Source organism: Rhinoraja longicauda, chromosome 43 (assembly GCF_053455715.1).
Source record: "Rhinoraja longicauda isolate Sanriku21f chromosome 43, sRhiLon1.1, whole genome shotgun sequence".
Taxonomy (NCBI): Eukaryota; Metazoa; Chordata; class Chondrichthyes; order Rajiformes; family Arhynchobatidae; genus Rhinoraja; species Rhinoraja longicauda.
The window spans coordinates 5,652,772-5,670,283 of record NC_135995.1 but is presented as its reverse complement, the minus strand read 5'-3'; the positions used below and the strand labels follow the sequence as shown (position 1 = coordinate 5,670,283).

Genomic DNA, 17,512 nt, shown 5'->3' with positions numbered 1-17,512 from the left:
ATTTACCCAGCCAATTAACCTACATACCTGTATCAGTAAATGACTTCAGATAAATCTCAAGTTTCTGATTTCACGTCACCACTCATCAGCTCAATGTACATTCCTGTCATTTCAACATGGTTTCTGAGATTTACCTTCTCTCATATTCCACAAAATGATTTCCTGAGCTAAAATTATTCATCACAATTGCTCACATGGAACATTATATTATTAGGGCCAACTCAACCTTGTCTTGCATTTGATAAAGTTCAGTTTAGATACAAACCATGAAATCACTATTCGGTATTGTATGCTTTATTAAATTTCTTGTCTCTTTGCATGGTCTTAATTAATCTGCCATGTTATAAATGCATCATTAATTCACATAATACTGTTACATTTATCCTTCAAAACGCTTTTCTTGGAGATGACTCCATGCACCACAGCACTGTTACCATTAAACATGCTCTCCACATTCCATCATGCTGGTTATTATCAAATCATAATTATACTCTCTGGTCAGGATTACTCTCCTGAAGTTTAGAAATATCCACGCAGCTGAATTCGGCTGGTGTTTTGAATTAAACAGCAGCATCTTTATAGCGACCCATTGCACATATCATGAAGTGATTTTTTAAAACAAATTATGACAAATACCTTTGTATGTCCAAAGTACATAGTTGTCTCTGTTGTGATATTGTAAGGACTACTTTTTGTTGTATCACAAGGACTACTTTGTTTGCCTGTGTAGTAACGTGTACATAAGAGAATGAGGTGATTTGGTGGCCACTCTGGTTCCAGGTGGCCATGGAATAAACAGCCTGGATTTAAGCTCCAGCCTTTAAACCTTTTAAGCACGTGTACTTGTGGTCAGTCCAGGGTCATAACAAAGGTATAACAGACCACGAAGTACAACAGTCTCCACCAGAAAGACTTTGGGATCTACAAGCGTGGAAACGACTAAAGAGGCAGAAAAGAGAAGTTATAATTTAAGAAATAAGGAGAGGATAATTTACACAGAAGAACGGGAGCTCCACGATGAGGATTACCTTTGTATGTCCAAAGTAACCAATCTACTTCTTCAGAGCAACCATATTTCATTAGGAGCATTTTAGTGATGGCACGGTGCATTGGCAGCCAGGTCAATGGTGGAACAATGCAGCCTTTGGTTCAAGAGCACAGACGTGTTCGCTCATGGACTGATTTTTCTTTAAAAATGAATCACAATTACTTTTCGTAACAATTGTCGTTCACTTCTGTAATTTTGTCACATTGGAATCCGACCTTGATTATTTGTAAAATACAGAGATTTGAGGAGAGTGTGGTTCATGTCCAATTTAGGCAAGGCTCTTTGCTGTGTACATTCAGGCATTATCAAGGATGTGAAAGTGTTTTGAACTAAACGGCGCCATCTTACCCCCAACATATTCATGGTGACCCAATACAAACATCATGAAGGGATTCTTTACAAATTGGCTAGTTAATCCCTCACATTTTGAATGCTTCCTCAGAAGTGTAACTTTGGAAAAAGTATTTTTGTCAACATCTTCTGTACAGCATCTGCATCATGGTAGTATTATATTCTGAAATACTTCTACTAGCCCCGACCCAGAGTCGATTGCTCGGCGCAGGGGAACCGAGATCCCTCCCCCGATGCAGGAGCTTGATCGCCCCGACCACCGGCTACGGGAGTCAAGATTGTCCCGTCAACGTAAGGCGTGAGGCCCCCGACCGCGCGAGGACAAAGATGGGAAGAGATTGAACTTTTTTTCACCTTCCATCACAGTGAGGAATGTGGAGGAGTCACTGTGGTGGATGTTCATGTTAAAATGAATTTTGTGAGTTCCTTATACGGCACTTAAGAAGGCATCCTGAACCCTCCAGACCAACACCAGCTGGACAACCTTCTTCCTCCAGAGGAAACCCAGATTCACAACGTAAATGTGGGCAGAGTCTGTTCACACCATCTAATGGAAGGAATGGAATTGGGAAATCTGGTGATATCCAAGGACGAATAAAGGAGACGGCACGAATGTGCAGAATGTGGGAAGTGTTTCACACACGCAGGTCACCTCCACCGACATTGGAGAGAGACCGTACAAATGTTCTGACTGTGGGAAGAGGTATATTCTGACTGTGTGGGATCGCTGCTGTTGTGATGCAGTCTGGTTATCGCACTGTGTTCATCAACAGAAGCCGTACAAATGTTCTGACTGTGGGAAGAGCTTCACATACTCAGCGGTCCTCCAGAAAAACCAGCGGATCCATACTGGCCACATAAATGCACAGACTGGGCAACGTTTCACTGAGCAGGGACCTCCAATGACAGCAGTGGATCCACACAGGAGGAGCCATAAAAAAGCCGACCATGGGAAATGTTTCAGTGAACAGGGACCTTCAGTGGATGCACACTGGCGAGAGGCCGTTTAAATGCACAGATTGGGAAGAATTTTACACGGATAGATCACCTCCAGCAATACCAGTGGACCCACACCACAGGGAGGCCTTGTGAATGTTCACACTGTGGGAAGAGTTTCACACAGGCAGGGACCTTCCAGTAACATCGACAAATCCACATCGGAGAGAGGCAGATTGAATGTAAATGTTCAGATTATACGAAGAGTTTCACACGAATAGATCATCTCCAGTGACATCAGCAGATCCACGACTAGAGGCCGTGTAAATGTTCAGGCTGTGGGAAGAGTTTCACACGAGCTGGGACCCTCCACCTACACCAGTGGACCACACCGGAGAAAGGCAGTGCAAATGCAGTGTGCAAGAAAGGTTTCAGAGTCCAGCTCCCTCCATCAACACCAGAGGACCTACACAGGATAGACGCTGTAGTAAGAGTTTCACAGACTGCATGAATGTGCAGATTGTGGGAAGAGCTTCGCAGGGGCAGGGACCCTCCACCAACAGCACTGGACCAACACCGGAGAGAGGCCGTACAAATGTTCTCACTGTGGGAAGAGCATTCCTTATCTCCGTCAGCAGAAAGCTGACACCTGCCTTGAAACGTGCTCCGTGTGCGGGGCATGTCTTTAAAAATTCAGCAACTTGCACTGTGCATCTGAGAGCCTGTGTTGAACAGAAACACAGAAAAAGGTCACCAATTTTCAGTGTTATTATTTCCTTTATATTATTTCATTTTATATTATTTCAGTTCTTTCCCTTTGAATTACTTCGCGTAACTATTTGTTTTCCAACAGTATTAATATTGGCACTTGCTGTATTTCCCTCTTTATGATGATACTTTGTGTGGAGAAGTCTGGGGTATAAGGGATGGGTCCATGGTTTCCCACTCCCTGTGTGAATTGGGGACCAGGGACGGGTATCGTTGCCGCATGTCCGACCCTCGCTAGACTGCATCTACCGACTGGGATAAAGTGCCGCCACTGGGATATTCTGACTGTGCCGCATCGCTGGGATCGGGGCTGTTGTGATGCAGTCTGGTTATCGTACTGGGTTCATCAACTCGGTGATTGATAAATCAACCCTTTTATTGTTGCGGCAAGTCAGGAGTGACCCAAAGAGACTGTCATTCCTGCCGTCACTGCACTGTTGCATTTACCACGGCAGAGTTCCTTACAAGGCACTTACGAAGGCACCCTGAACCCTCTAGACTAACGTCAGCTGGACAACCCTGTTCCTCCAGAGTGAACACAGATCCACAATGTAAACTTGAGCAGCGTCCTTTCACACCATCTGACGGAAAGAGTGGAATTGGAAAATCAGGTGATACTCAAACATGGACAAATGAGAGACGGCATGAATGTGCAGAATGGGGGAAGAGTTTCACATGGGCAAGGCACCTCCACCAACACCAGTGAACCCACACCGGAGAGAAGCCGCACAAATGTTCTGACCTGGGAAGAACTTCAGATACTCAGGAATCCTCCAGAAATGCCAAAGGATCCACTCTGGTTGTCAGAGTCCAGTAATACTCATAAATCTGGTGCACTTGGGAGTTTTCTGCTGGATGGCCGATTTTTTAGGCTGTTGCATGTTGTCCACATTGTTCAGTTTAGTTTAGAGAGCCCATCGAATCCGCACCGACCTGCAATCCCTGCCCATTAACTATCCTACACACACTAGGGACAGTTTACATTGATACCCAGCCAATTAACCAACAAACATGTACGTCTTTGAAGTAGCAGGAGAAAACGAAAGATCCCGGAAAAAAACCCCACAGAGGTCACAGACAAACCCATAGTCAAGATAGAACCCGGGTCTCTGGCGTTGCGAGGCAGCAACTCTACCGCTGCCCCACTGAAACCGTTCAAATTGTTCCAATGAAGCAGACAAAATCTTTTGGAACAGCACCACGTCTGAGTGTGGTGCAGTCCTTGAGGTCATCATTAATATGGACAATTTCAGATAACCAGCCTTTCCAGTTTGTATCAGAACTGGCCACATCATCTGACTGCATCCAGTTCTGATCAACGGTCATTGATCTGAAAAAGCATTTTTCAGAAGACATTTGAACATGGATAAGAAAGGTCAGAGGACTATGGGCCAAACGTGGGCAAATAGAATCAGTGTAGAGGAGGCATCTGGGTCAGCATGGTCAAAGTTGGGCCAAAGGGCCCGTTTCTATACGGCCTTGAAACATGAACTGTTTCTTTCTCCACAAGATGCTGCCCGACCGGCTGAGTATTTCGAGCATTTCCTGTCATTATTTATTTGTTCTGTCTTCGTCTTTATTCGTTGCCCAGCCCCGAGTTGACTTATATGAGGTGTAGGTCGTCCCCAGCTTAGGAACACACTAAAGTGCAGTCCATACTCGACTGAGTGTTATCGTCCGGGTTCCCAATCTACAATATTGAAACTACTGAGGCTTGTCTATCAGATCACAGCGCTATTACTTTTGATGCATCTCTGCCTTTATCTCATCTCCCTGTTCGCTACTCCCGCTACATAAATGCACTGACTGCCAGTAAGTTCTCCGAGGCTCTCATAGCTGCCCCCAACATCTGCACTATTGAGGCTTCTCCCCCCCATCTCAGCACTGAGGATCTCATCTCTTTATTTAACACCACTTGCTCTTCCATCCTGGATTCTGTTGCTCCTCTTAAAATGAAAAAGCCTAAGCCCAAAGGTCAGCCTTGGCTCAATGACACCACCAGAGCCCTAAGAAGGGAGTGCAGAAAATCAGAACGGAGGTGGAAATCTGATAAGCTTCAAATTTCCTTCGAAATTCTGAGAAACAATCTTCTCAAATACCAGGAAACAGTAAAGTCTGAGAGAGCACATTACTTTTCTGACCTTATCTCCAAAAACTCTCAAAATTCCAAGATCCTATTTAGCACTATTACCTCTGTCATATGTCCCTCCCCCAGTACCAGCTTAGTTTGGGTCCCCTGCTAAGTGAGAAGAATTCTCTAAATTTTTCACCAGCAAAGTCAAGAACATTAGAATGAATATTTCCCCTCCCACCCGTGACCTAGCTGTCTCACTGGTCTTTGCTCATCTAAATTGGACTATTTCCAACCCATCACTCTATCCTCCCTTGCAAAGCTTGTCTCCACCATGAAACCTGCAACCTGCCCCCTTGACGCTGTCCCCACTACCCTTCTGAAGGATGTCATTGCAATAGCCGGTCCCAGTATCCTCTCTATCATCAACAGTTCTCTGGCCACTGGCACCGTTCCAACCTGTTTCAAGCACGCGGTGGTCTAGCCCCTCCTGAAAAAACCTAACTTAGACCCCACCTTACCTAGCAACTACAGGCCCATTTCCAAACTGCCATTCCTGTCAAAAGTCCTTGAAAAGGCAATTCTAAATCAATTAATGCCTTACCTACACCAAAATACAATCCTGGAAGATTTCCAGTCAGGTTTCAGGGCCCACCACAGCACAGAGTCTGCCTTGTTGAAGGTACACAACGACCTGCTTCTCGCCATCGACACTGGCGACTGTGCTATCTTGCTCCTTCTCGACCTCACCGCGGCGTTTGATACAGTGGATCACACCATCCTTATTGACCGTCTCCGGTACGGGGTTGGCGTTGATGGCACTGCCCTGAGTTGGTTCATTTCCTACCTCAAAAATAGGAGTTTCTCCATAAACATAGGCAATTATTCCTCTTCCCCAGCTAGCCTCTCCTGCGGGGTTCCACAAGGCTCCATCCTAGGCCCCATTCTCTTCTCTCTATACATGCTCCCCCTCGGCCAAATCATTCAAAGGCACGGCATTTCTTTCCACTGCTATGCGGATGACACACAACTTTATCTCCCCCTGAAACCCAACAACCGGTCAAATTTAATCAGCCCCATGCACTGCCTTGAGGACATAAAATGTGGATGGCACAGAACTTCCTTCAACTAAACGAGAGCAAGTCTGAGGTCATCCTATTCGGCCCCCCCGACTCCATCAAAACGATAACAGGCAGCCTTGGAAGCCTATCCCCCCTGGTCAAACCGCACGTCAAAAACCTGGGCCTGATATTTGACTCGGCATTAAAATTTGACAGGCAAGTAAACGCTGTGGTAAAGGCCAGCTTCTTCCAGCTTCGTACCATAGTGAAAATCAAACCATTCCTCAAATCTGACGACACTGAAAAAATCATTCATGCATTCATTTCCTCCCGCTTAGACTACTGCAACTCCCTATACACTGGGATCGGTCAATCATCCCTGTCCCGCCTACAATTGGTCCAAAACGCCGCAGCGAGACTCCTGACGCGTACCCGTAAAAGGGAGCACATCACCCCGATCCTGGCCTCTCTCCACTGGCTCCCAGTAAGGTACAGAATCAATTTCAAGCTCCTCCTAATCACATATAAAGCCCTGAACGGGCTTGCCCCCCCTTATATCAAAAATCTTCTATCCCACCACTCTATCTCCAGGTCCCTCAGGTCGGCCGATATGGGGCTACTCACTATCCCGCGGTCTAGGCTTAAGCTCAGGGGTGACCGCGCTTTTGCGGTTGCAGCTCCAAGACTGTGGAACAGCATCCCTCTCCCCATCAGAACTGCCGCCTCCATCGACTCCTTTAAGTCCAGGCTCAAAAACTATTTCTACTCCCTAGCGTTTGAGGCCCTCTGAGGGGGCGCTGTGGACTGTTTATGTATTGTGCTGTTATGTTTATGTGCCATTTAGTTGTTCGTTTATTAGTACCTGAACTGATGTACAGCACTTTGGTCAACGTGGGTTGTGTTTAAATGTGCTATACAAATAAAATTGACTTGACTTGACTTGACATATACATGAGCGAGTGTGTGGGAGACGATGGGATAGATTTACCGGCTGCTGCGGGCCTGCAGGTATCTTCTGCCGTGTGGGAGCTCTGTTCACGGCCGCATGTTGGGAACGGTTCCCAGGAAGGAATCCTGCCGTAACCGGGGGGAACGTCCTTCACCGTCTCCAAAGCAACTTCTTGATGCATCTAATGCATGTGTTCTGTCCCAGGCCAGCTGTGTGCTTCCAACACAACACCACATCTCAGTCACAACTGGTACTCTGACTTCCACAGTCTGCAAGTTTCAAACATCACAGTTTCAGCACAACCTCACCATACACCCAATTAACACATGTTGTATGAAGGAAGGACCTGCAGATGCTGGTTTAAACCGAAGTTAGGCACAAAAAGCTGGAGTAACTCAGTGGGTCAGACAGCATCTCTGGAGAGAAAGAATGGGTGTCGTTTCAGGTCGAGAACCTACTTCAGACTGATCGGTTCGAGACCATTCTTCAGACTGATGAAGGGTCTTGACCCAAAGCGTCACCCATTCCTTCTCTCCAGAGATGTTGCCTGTCCCGCTGAGTTACTCCAGCATTGTGTGTCTATCTTCGGTTTAAACCAGCATCTGCAGACCGCTGGGTTGCAAGCTGCCCAGGCGAAATATGAAGTGTTGTTCCTCCAATTTGCGTTTGGCCTCACTCTGACAATGGAGGAGGCCAGGACAGAAAGGTCAGTGTGGAAATGGGAAGGGGCAGTAAAGTGTTTGGCAACTGGGAGATCAGGTAGGCCCCTGGCACAAATACATATTGTACTTGCTTTATCTTTCTCATAATATTATCAATCTTTACAACAATATTCCATTGTAGCAACAACAGAAACACAGTGCAGGAACAGGCCCTTTGGCCCACAATGTCTGTGCTAAACATGATGCCAAGTTGAACATGATCCATATCCCTCCAATCCCAGCATATCCATGTGCCTTTCCAAAAGCCTCTCAAACATCACTATTGTATCAGCTTCTATCACCACTTCTGGCAGTGTGTTCCAGGCACCCACTACGCTGTGTAATAAAAATCTTTCCCAGCACATCTCCTTTAAACATCTCTTTTTGACCTTAAAGTTATACCCTCCGGTCTTTGAACTTTCATCAACCTTCACTCTCATAATTTGATTTACTCTCAAAGATGCCTCTCATAATTTGATTTACTTCTATCAGGGCTGCCCACAGCCTCTGACGCTCCAGGGAAAACAATCCAAGGGTTTCCAACCTCTCCTTGTAGCTGATCCCCACTAATCCAGGCAGCATAACAATATTAAAACACTGAGTGATACCAGCAATATTTAAAACATTTGAATATTTTACTGTTCACTTCAGCTACCTCTTATACATCCCACTGACTAATGTATTAGAAATAGGTTCAAACATTAAGACCTTTCTGTCATTGGCTCCTCCAGTGCCATAGTGAGGCCCACTGGAAATTGGAGGAACAACACCTCATATTTCGCTTGGGCAGCTTGCAGCCCAGCAGTATGAACATAGACTTCTCCAACTTTAGATAGTTCCTCAGTCCCTCTCTTCCCCTCCCCTTCCCAGTTCTCCCTCTAACTTCCTGTCTCCACCTATATCCTTCCTTTGTCCCACCCCCCCTGACATCAGTCTGAAGACGGGTCTTGACCTGAAACATCACCCATTCCTTCTCTCCTGAGATGCTGTCTGACCTGCTGAGTTACTCCAGCATTTTGTGAATAAACATTAAGGAGACTTGTTCCAGACGATTATCAGTGACATATTGCATTGCATGTTATGAAATATCAATTAACTACAACAATTTTTGTACTGTTGGATTAATTTCAGGAGAATTACTTTTCCTAACGTGCTGCTTTCTGCTAACTTACTGTTCAGAGCAGATAAAATAGGGCAGTACTAGCGCCAGAGACCTGGGTTCAATCCTGTGTATGGGTGCTGTCTGTACGGAGTTTGTACGTTCTCCCCTTGACCTTGGCCAAAGGCTAAGATAGGGTGGATGTGGGGACGAAGTTTCCACTAGAGTCGAGGACTAGAGGTCACAGCCTCAGAATTAAAGGACGTTTCTTTAGGAAGGAGATGAGAAGGAATTTATGTAGTCAGAGGGTGGTGGATCTTGGAATTCTTTGCCACAGAAGGCTGTGGAGGCCAAGTCAATGGATATTTATAAAGCATAGACAGATTCTTGATTAGTACGGGTGTCAGGGGTTATGGGGAGAAGCCAGTTGAATGGGGGTAGGAGAGAGAGATAGATCAGCCAGGATTGAATGGCGGAGTAGACTTGATGGGCCGAATGGCCTAATTCTGCTCCTATCACTTATGACCTGCGTGGGTTTCCTCCAAGATCTTCTGTTTCCTCCCCCACACCAAAGATGAACAGGTTTTGTAGGTTAATTGGTTTAGTATAAGTGTAAATTGTCCCGAGTGTGTGTATGATAGTGTGTGGGGATCGCTGGTCAGCGCAGACTCGATGGGCCGAAGGGCCTGTTTCCACGCCGCTGTATCTCCAAAATAAAACACTTACTATTGACTTGAATCCCAATAGATTACAACACCACCTGTCTGATATCCTTTGATTCGTTGTTGGCAGGTCACAACATCAAAATGAATGCGTAAAGCAAAGAACCGCAGATGCTGCAAATCTGAAATAAAAATAGAAGAAAATTTAAAAAAACATTCAGCAGGTTAGACAACACAATTGTGTAAAAATAACCAGTTCAGTTTGGGATCAAAGACCCTTCACCAGAGTAGGAATGAGCAAAAAAGGCAAGTTGTTTTTCAGTTGCAGAGAGTGGTTGGGGTGGATTGATGGATTAAAGGGGAAATCTCTGATGGTGCAAGAACAGACGAGAAAACGTAGTATTTGGAGTCAGCAATTAGAATAAGATGATGGTACAAGGAACTGCAGACCAGACTAGACTAACAGAACAATAAAACGGACGTGTATGAGATTAAACTCACCCAGAGGGTGGTTGCAATAATGGGACACGCTGCCTGTGGTGATGGTGGAGGCTTGAACTTCCCTGCAGCTGCAGCAGGCTGCTCCACTGCCAGCCGGGTGCTCCACTGCAGGGGGCTGCTGTACTGCAGGGAGATGCTTCACTGCACCTGCTGCTCCACTGCAGGAGATCCTCCACAGCAGGGAGCTGATGCACATCATCGGGAGCAGCTCCATTGCAACACCAGCTCCGTTGCAAGGAGCTATTCCACTGCAGGGAGCCATTCCATTGCGGGAGCTGCTTCACTGCAGCAGCTGCCGCTCGAGTACCGGTCGCCCTGAAGTGGACAGCTCGAGCCCCGTCGCGAGTCTCCCGCCATCTTCGCATTCGCGCCGCAGGGGGTGGGGGGGGGGGGGGGGCGGGGCTCGGCGTCAACGTCAACGCACGTCAGCCCTCCCCGGCAGTCTCTCTCTCTCTCTCTCTCTCTCTCTCACACACCACCCCTCTGGTTGAAGCGAGGTTTAGATGAGGTGAGGTTTAGTTGAGGTAAAGTTTAGTCGGGAGGTTTGGTTGAGGTGAGGTGGGGTTTCGCCAAGGCGGTTCAGTGAGGTAAAGTTTAGCAGAGGTGAGGGTTTAGTTGAGGTGTGGGGTTTAGTCAAGGTGAGGTGCAGTTTAGTGAGGTGTTGGGGTTTAGTCGAGGGAAGGGGATTAGTGAAATTTAGTTAATTGAGTTTTAGTTGAGGTGAGGTTTAGAAGGGGTGAGGTTTAGGTGTGAGGTGGAGTTTAGTTGTGAGGTGGGAGGTTTAGTTGAGGTAAAGTTTAGTCGAGGCTAGGATTGGGTGTGAGGTGAAGTTTAGTCGAGGCAGGGGTTTAGTTGAGGCAGGGGTTTAGTCAAGGTGAGGTTTAGGTTGAGGTGTGGTTTAAGAATGAGGAGATTAGTCACGAGGTGTGAGGTTTAGTGGAGGTAAGGGGTTTAGTGGTTTAGGTGCGAGGTGAAATATAGTAGGTAGGTGTGTTTAGTTGAGATAAAGTTTAGGTGAGGCAAGGACATAGTTGAGGTGTGAGGTTTAGCTGAGGTGAGGTTTGGCTGAGGTGAGGTTTGGCTGAGGTGGGGTTTAGTCAAAGTGAGGTTTAGGTGTGAGTAGTTGTTTAGTAGTGAGGTGTGATGTTTAGTCGAGGTGAAGTTTAGTCGGCGTGAGGTTTAGTTGAGAGGTGTTTAATTGAACCAAGGTATAGTGAGGTGTGAAATTTAGCTGAGGTGAGGTTTAGCTGAGGTGAAGTTTGGTCGCGGCACAGTTTAGTGTGTTGAGGTTTAGGTGTGAGGTGAAGTTTAGGCGAGGCGAGGTTTGGTAGTGAGGTTTAGTTGATGCAAGGGGTTTAGTCCTGGCGAGGGGCTTAGTCGAGGTGTAGAAGTGAGCGCAGGTGAGATGAGGAGAAGTAGGTATCTGAGCTCGGGAGGAGAGACAGGTGCTGCTGAAGGAGACGAGAGCATGTCTGGGATGCAGGGCTTAAGAGGTGAATCTCCAGGGAGCTTTGATATGGAGAGCGGGCAGAAGATGCCGGACAAATGTCCTCTAGGAGGCCTGGAAATGGGGAAGATGTTGTTGCTCCTTCTCAGACCATCGCAACCCCAGGAATTGGTGTCGGTGAGGAGTGGATGAGTTCCCTGTGCTCTGGAGGGGATCACTGACATTAATATTGATCTGGGAGGCCATTTAAACCATCTCCCTCATCCTTCTAGTTGTCTGTCTCCATCTGGCAACTTTCCTCAGCTGTGAGGAAAGAATATTAACCTGAAACATTCACTCTGTTTCAGGCAGATCACGCCTGACCTGCACTCGAAATGCAGTTTCCTCTCTTACTGTGATATGGTTTATTACTTCTTGGAATCAATAATGTGTTGATCTTGCTGGAATGCAATTAACAGCTGATTTCTTTCAACCCTGGAAAAAAATTCACTATATTCTGAGAGAAGAAATATCTAATTTCTATCCTGAATAAGTTACCCTTTAATTTTGTTGTGATTCATTATGCTGGAAATGTCCTGTATAAAATAAAAAAATGATATTTTTTAATCTGTTTTGAAATTAATATCTGATAATTAAGATTATGCTCCAAAGTGTATCAGGTACAATGTTTGTTTTTCCAGGATCCTGACCATTTCAAAGTAATTAGAAACATAGAAAATAGGTGCAGGAGTAGGCCATTCGGCCCTTCGAGCCTGCACCGCCATTCAATATGATGATGGCTGATCATCCAGCTCAGTAGCCTGTACCTGCCTTCTCTCCATACTCCCTGATCCCTTTAGCAAAAAGGGCCACATCTAACTCCCTCTTAAATATAGCCAATGAACTGGCCTCAACTACCTTCTGTGGCAGAGAATTCCACAGACTCACCACTCTCTGTGTGAAGAAATGTTTTCTCATCTCGGTCCTAAAAGACTTCCCCCTTATCCTTAAGCTGTGACCCCTGGTTCTGGAAATTGCTGACTATTTTACCAAGAAAGAGTTTGAAGAAATAAGTGACTGGGAGAAGCTCCATTCCAAGAATGTGAAGCGCAATTACGAAGCCATTCTTGCCGTTGGTTTGTACAAAATATTATATTGTGGCGCGTCGAGAGAGGCCCGAAATAAAGGCGAGGAGCCGGGTATTTTGGGGCGTTCAGTTTATTTCTCAGTTATCAGGCTGGGCGAGTGCTGGAAAGGCTTCGCGCCCAAAACTTTGTCCTTATATACCTGTAGATGGTTTATATGCAACCAATAACATAGTTACCTCAGTACCATTAACCCCGCCTAGTTAACATCAATCATAACGCCTTCCCTTCCTGGGTACAGTTCAGTAGAGGAACGTAGCCAGTGCTTGAAGATGTATGTAATACGCTGTGCTATCATTAAAAGATGTTGTACGCTTTAAGAGTTTGTGAAGTATTAATCTACATGGTGTCGGAAGTGGAAGACACTTGCGTCTCCTGTCTGTCGGGTTTTATTTCTTTTTTTTGATTTGTGCCTTTTTGTGCTTAATCTCTCTGACCATGGCGTCCTCTTGCAGAAAGCCCGCGCAGCTTGTCTTTGATGCTGACATTTCTGAGCGCTGGGACACGTTTGAGTTTGATTTCACCCACTTTGTCAACGTCGCACATCGCGCTGATCCTGACTCCCTTAAAGCCTCCCTCCTACTCAACCTTGTCGGACCTGATGCCATGAAGAGAGCCAGAACTTTCACCTATGCTCCAGCGGTCCTGGGCGACGACGACGTGGAGATTACCCCTGCAGAATCTGCCAGTGACCCCGCTTGCCTGCTACGTAAGTTCAGGGAGATTTGTGACCTGCCCTCGAACCGCATTCTGCAGAGGGCACGGTTCTTTACAAGAAAACAGTTGCCGGATGAACCTGTTGAATGTTTTATTGCTGATTTGCGTTATCTCGCCCAGCGGTGCCGTTTTGGTGACATGACGGAGCAGCTCACTAGAGACATTTTAGTAACTGGCATGCGTGACCAGCAGCTACGATGTGAGCTTCTAAGGGATCCGGATCTAACGTTGGAAAAAGCTATGCATGCCTGCAGATTGTCTGAGGTCGTTGTATTGCCAGATGACCACCGAGACTCGGCCAATAAGTCTATCAACCTGGCTGGGTGTAGGAGACCCCAGCCTCGGATGGTAAACAATGCTTTTCTGCCGCGTGCCAACCCAGGTCCTGGTGAAGTGCCCCAAAAAAGGTGCCCAAACTGTAACTACATGCACCATAGACTGTCTACCTGCCCTGCTTATGGCAAATTTTGTAACTTTTGTAAAAAGTTAAACCACTTCTCTGCGGCCTGTCGCTCGATCCGTTCCCGTGGGAGACAGGCACAGATTTCCAGACCCAGTCTAAACATGCTGAGGCAATCTGATGGCTGTTACGATTTACAGCCCAGCCTGGTCGACTCCTACGAGGCAGATCCAATTAATCCTCCTGAGAATTCGAATGTGTTTACCCTCCTACACACAACCGCCCAACGCTCTGATCCCTCTGTAGCTCTGACTGTCAATGGTGTGTCCTTCCTTGCAAAGCTGGATACAGGTGCGAAGGTCAACGTATTGTCAATAAATCTTTTCAATAAGATAAGGAATAATGAGCCCCTGGTTGTTGACAACGCTACGTTGCATGCCTATGGTGGAGAAATTCTAAGGCCTGTGGGGAGGGCTGCTTTAACTTGTGTGCTGCAAAAGGCAACGAGAAACCTCGTTTTCTATGTTTTGAACTCTGACTGTGTAACCCTGCTGGGCAACCGTGCGTGCCAAGATCTTGGCCTGGTGTCCTTCGACCGCACGGTCCACAAAGTGCAACTGTCGTTCAACCCTGTTGTGGAATACCAGGACCTGTTCAACGATGACCTGGGAAAGTTACCACTCACATATCGTATTTCCGTTGACCCAAACGTACAACCTGTAGCCCGCGCAGCTCACAGGGTGTCTCACGCCATGAAAGACAGGGTCGAGGCGATGCTGAATAACATGGTCGAAAAGGGGGTGCTAGAAGCGGTTAGCGATCCCACCGCTTGGGTCTCCACTATGGTTGCCACGATAAAGAAAGACAAGAATGAAATACGTGTGTGTATCAATCCGAAGGACTTGAACCTTGCAATCAGGCGACCACACCACCCCATGCGGTCTGTTGAGGACGTGGCGGCTCAGGTCGGGCAGGCCACCATCTTTTCGGTCCTAGACGCTAAGAACTCGTTTTGGCAGATCCCGTTGGACAAAGAGTCTTCTGACCTAACGACCTTCGCCACACCGTTTGGCAGATTCAAGTTCCTGCGAATGCCATTCGGCATTAATTCCGCTAGCGAGGTGTTCCAGCGAACTATGGAGCAGATATTCTCGGGCCTGCCATGTGCCATCATCGTGGATGATATCCTGGTTTATGGGAAAGACATTGCGGAGCACGACCTGAACCTCCGCAGCATCCTGGATCGGGCGCGGAAGGTCAATCTGAAGCTGAATCCCAAGAAATGCCGGTTCCGCGTCCCAGAAGTCACGTATGTGGGACACGTCTTCACCTCTAACGGACTAAAACCCGACCCCTTGAAGGCAGCTGCCATCTCCGAGATGGCAGCCCCCACCGACGTGCCAGGTCTACAACGATTCTTAGGCATGGTGAACTACCTGGGGAAGTTTATACAAAACCTCAGTGAGCTGAGTGCTCCCCTGCGGCAATTGACAAAAAAGGATATTGCCTGGGCCTGGCTCCAACATCACCAGCAGGCCTTTGACTGCCTCAAGTCGAAATTGATTGACACCCCGACGTTGCGGTACTTCGATGTACGTCGCCCCATCACCGTCACCTGTGACGCTTCCAAGTTCGGTCTGGGTGCGGCTTGCCTTCAGTCTGTCGATGGATCGTTACATCCTGTCTCCTATGCCTCCCGCACCATGACGGACACCGAGCAGCGGTACGCTCAGATCGAGAAAGAGCTGCTCGCGGTGGTGTTCGCCTGCTCCAAGTTCAGAGATTTCCTGTTCGGCAGCAGATTTACGGTCGAAACCGACCACCAGCCACTGGTGACCATCCTAAACAAGCCAATTCACGCTGCCCCCGCCAGGCTGCAGCGTATGATGCTACAGCTCCAGCGTTTCGAATTCGACATCATCTACAAGAAGGGCACCGAGATGCACATTGCGGACACCCTATCGCGCGCCCCGCGGACCTCCTGTGATCGCCACCCCTACGAAACAGAGGACTTGCTTGTACTGGGCGTTAATTTCATTCCCACCAAGCAGCTACAGGTGTTGGCCGAGCACACCGCTGCCGATCCAGTTTTGCAGCGGCTTGCCACTGTGATTAAAGCAGGGTGGCCAACAAAGCGCTCCGCTGCGCCATCTGAAACACAGCCTTTCTTCCTGGTCCGCGACGAATTGGTGCTCCAGAATGGCGTCATCGTCAAGGGACATAAAGTTGTGGTCCCGTCCTCCCTGTTTGACTCTTACTATTGCGCAGCCCATAGCGGACACCCTGGGGTCGATGCAACACTCGCCCACGCTCAGTGCCAATTCTACTGGCCCGGAATGGCCAAATATATCCGAGACCGAGTTTCTGCCTGCTCCACGTGCAACAGTCTTGCTCCACACCAGCAGCGACAGCCCCTGCTGCAACAGCCTGCCCCTGCCTTGGCCTGGTCCTCGTTGGCTGCTGACATCTTCGAGTGGCGTGGTAACCACTACCTTGTCCTGGTCGACTCATACTCAAACTGGTTCGAGGTGGATTTACTGACATCCCTCACGTCGGAGATGGTGATCCGAAAGCTGCGGAAACACTTCTCCACTTTTGGGTCCCCTGTCAGGCTGCAGACTGACAACGGCAGGCAGTTTACCAGCCGAGAATTCAAAAGTTTTGCGGACAAGTGGAATTTTGTGCATTTCACCAGCAGCCCTGAGTACCCACAGAGCAACGGACTTGCAGAACGGGCCGTCCGCAGCGCCAAGCATCTGATGGAACAGGCGAGACTTTCCAACACTGATTTGTACTTGGATCTCCTAAACCTCAGGAATGTTTCCAGGGATCCGGCCATGGGGTCACCTGCTCAGCGTCTGATGTCAAGGAATACCAGATCTACTATCCCGATTGCCCAGCGCCAGCTGCAACCTCGGGTGCTGGAGCCTGCCTCCGTGCAGAGGCGTATTCAAGAGAAGCATGACAGCCAGCGGCGTTCCCACGATCGGTCGTGCAGACCACTCGATCCTCTTTTGCCTGGACAGGTTGTTCGGTTGCAGACCGCCGGCGGTCACTCCCGTCTGGCCACCGTGGTTGGGGTGGCCGACTCACCTCGTTCGTACCTGGTGGACCATGAGGGCACCATCTACCGAAGAAGCCGACAACACCTGCTTGCGGTTAATGAGCCACAGCCGCAGCCCCCGGGACCCTATGCCCCGCCGCTCTCATACCAGCAGCCGGCTGCCGTCCCGGCCAGCGTTCCTTGTATGCCTCGGTCCCCATATCGCGCGCCCGGTTCCCCTCTGCGCGGGTCCACTGTTGCCGGTTCCCACTCTCCCGGTTCTACCACCGCAACTCCCTTCCCTGGTTCCCCTGCTGCCTCGTGTCCTCCGGTTTCTTCTGCTCTTTCGGGGGGAGGGGGAGACATTCGTACGCGCTCGGGCCGGATTAGTAAGCCACCTGTGCGCTATGGCGATTTTGCTTAATTCTGTTATTAATTCTGTTGTTGTGACAACAATCTGTTTAATTTTCTAGGGGGAAGGATGTAGATGGTTTATATGCAACCAATAACATAGTTACCTCAGTACCATTAACCCCGCCTAGTTAACATCAATCATAACGCCTTCCCTTCCTGGGTACAGTTCAGTAGAATACCTAATACAGGACCGCCCCCCTGGACTGGTCCATTCCCGTGC

At 48.0% G+C, this 17,512-nt stretch overlaps 1 long non-coding RNA gene across 1 annotated transcript; it reads right to left on the bottom strand.

The window, feature by feature from the left end:
• Window positions 1-74: 74 nt before the first annotated feature.
• LOC144612078 (uncharacterized) lies at window positions 75-10,513 on the bottom strand. Its single transcript, XR_013549614.1, has 3 exons — window positions 10,148-10,513; window positions 9,711-9,828; window positions 75-7,453 (listed from the first exon to the last, which is right to left on the bottom strand). It is a non-coding gene; the product is annotated as an uncharacterized LOC144612078 (long non-coding RNA).
• Window positions 10,514-17,512: the final 6,999 nt, after the last annotated feature.